Source organism: Arachis ipaensis, chromosome B08, assembly GCF_000816755.2.
Source record: "Arachis ipaensis cultivar K30076 chromosome B08, Araip1.1, whole genome shotgun sequence".
Lineage (NCBI taxonomy): Eukaryota > Viridiplantae > Streptophyta > Magnoliopsida > Fabales > Fabaceae > Arachis > Arachis ipaensis.
In genome coordinates, this window is record NC_029792.2 from 123719010 (window position 1) to 123722002 (window position 2993).

A 2993-nucleotide genomic window follows, 5' to 3' on the forward strand; every position below is an offset into this window, starting at 1 on the left:
ATTTTCAATTTTGCGGCGGTTTGCAACCGCCACTAAATAGCAAATAAACGAAAACAGCATTTGTTTCGAACCGGACCATCCGGTGATCCAACCGTCACTGTAGAATATCAACTATGTAAAGCCTTCCACAAACGAAGAAAGTAAGGCTCGAACTTGGAACCTGGAAGAAGGAAAAGCTTTAACAATGTCATGTTACCACCAAGCCAAATGTCTCTTCGATGTATATAGCGTTAATAAATATATATATCATATGAACATATTTGATTGCCACACAATTTTTTGTTGTATACTTTATATCTAATCATAGTTATTATAGGCACCTTATATATATATTGGGTAAAATAATGCACAATTAAATTAAATAGAGGACCTAAATTACACAATTCTACCAAAATAAAAAACATTACCAGGATCTCCCAAAAGTACGTTCTTATGTAATTCGAATCAGTATCATTCGAATTAGTAGTAATGCTTGTAATTCGAAATTGTCCAATTTAAATTATGCTTGCATGTAGTCTTAGGGTAGTTCGAATCAGGGTGATTCGAATTATGCACGCTATGACGTCCCTAGTAATTCATTTTTAGAAAATGTTTGATTTTTAATTAGTTCACAGTATGATTTTATTTTCTTTTTTTACGTCTATGTTTGAATGCAAATTTAAATGCCAATAAAGTAAACAAGAAAATTTTATTGGTAAATTTGTTCACATGAGTTAACATATATAGCTTATTTAACTTGTGAATTTTTTTTACGTAAAACGAATGTAAAAAAAGTATTACGAGTTTAAGTAACAATGATTTAAACATATGTAACTTAAGATAGTAGTGTTTACTTAACTAGATTATACGAGATGATTACTAAAGAAAACATTGCAATATGTGGTAATACGCATTTTGCGGCGATTTAAACAAAACCGCCGCAAAATGTAAAACAATAACTCACCCAACGGTACATATAGCGGCGGTTTTCAAAAAGACGCCGCTAAATACAAACCTGATTGAAATATAGCGACAGTTCGAGAAAAATTGCCACTAAATGTAGTTTTGATTGCAGCCCAACCAATAATCGCCGCTATATGTGCCGCAGGTTATTGTTTTGCAACGGTTTTATAAAACCGCCGCAAAATTTCCGCCGCTATCTGCCAGAATTGTTGTGTAGTGTCTTTTTATAATTAGGGGTGGCAAGAGGGGAAGCCCGCTCCGCTAGAAACTTGCCCTTTGACAGACTGGTCCGCCCCGCCCGCCCCGCCTAGTGAGGTGGTCTCAGAATTCCAGCCCGCCAAATATCTTTTTTTGTTATTTTTAACTGTTAAATAATATATATAAAGGTATAAAAAAATTTCTTCTATTTTTTACTTTTAGCTATTATAATTTCTAAAAGTATAAACAAATTATAATTTTTATATTCACAAACATTAAAGTCTTTGTAATTATAAATATTGTTCCCAAAGCAAAATAAACATAATCCAAAACATAATTATAAATAGTCTCTAAAACAAAATAAACATAATCCAAAATACTCAATTTTCATCTTCATTCTCTTGTAAGTTGGGTTGGGGAAGTTGAGTTTTGGCAAAAAAAATTGTAAAAATACCCGTTGCCAAAAAATACTAAGTCCGGTGGGAAAGCTCGCCCCGCCAGCCAAAATCCGCGGTTTAAGCGGTGCGAGTTAGACGGACTTTTGTTATTTGACGGTCCTAATTTTCCAATGCATCCCACCTTTTTTAGCGAATTATGCAGACCGATCCGACGGGTTTAAGTCCGTTTATTACACAAACATATTTTTATTACACAAACATATTTTATTTGCTGAAGGGGTTCTATTTATGTTTTATGAGAAATTTTTTAACCTTAAAATAATGCGGTTCAGTCAAAATTGATTTGTCTGGATTTTTTTATCCAAAATAATTTAATCAAAATTTCCTAAGATATTTTATTTACTGTATAAAAATACTTTGTTTTTAAAATTTTAAATTTAGATAATTGGATCTAAACATGGTGACAATTAAGTTGAAAAGTCCGAAAACATGCAGCAGCACAATATTGCTGAACAGCACATCATCGAATTTGGGTCATGCATAATTTTCTTAACCAAACACATTCATAGTTTTGACTTATTATTATTATATTTAGATATATCTATCTTGTGTTCTAATTAAAGATATATGATAAGATTATAAATTAAAAAGTTTTTATTAAAACTAAAAAAAAATATTACACCTAAATTTTGAAGAATTAAATCTAATTAAATTAAATAATAAAATTTAAATTCTTATTTCATATCTATTAAATAAAAAAAAATTAAAATTTTTTATTAATTATAAATTTATCATGTACCTTTAAAATATATGTTAACTAAATTTTTATTATTTTATTATTACGTAACGTTGTAGATCAGCAGCACGCGTTAACGTTAGCCCAATAAATATAATCTTGCAAGCAACAAAAATAAATACGGTATGAAAAATAAGAAACATCAGTACCTTATTATTTGCGACAATCTTACTACATTGTCGTCAATTTTATCATAACAATTAATACCTACAAATAATTAAAGGAGTATGTGATGATGATTAGAAAATGATAAATATTTGTAGACCAGCATTAATATATTTGACTTTGCATTATCATTATTATGATGAAGAATTCAATATTAAAAAACTATATAGTTGGGTGGCCTGTAATATTATTATTAATATATCAACCTACCTGTAAGAGAATTGCTATTATGATGCAATGTTGCATTATAGGATGTGGATTCAATGTGTGACCCGAAAACCCAACAGATGAGTTGTGTGGATCTAATTCTAAGGTTTCAAACAATCCCATGTGTTCCAAAATCCCCATGGATCCGGAGAGAAGATCTGTCGGTCCATATTCATTATATTTATTTATAAGATTTTGTTAATTTATACTTTAAAGACATAATATTTTTTAATTAAAATATTATTAAATATTTTTTTTTAATACTATATAAATTGAATACAGAAATC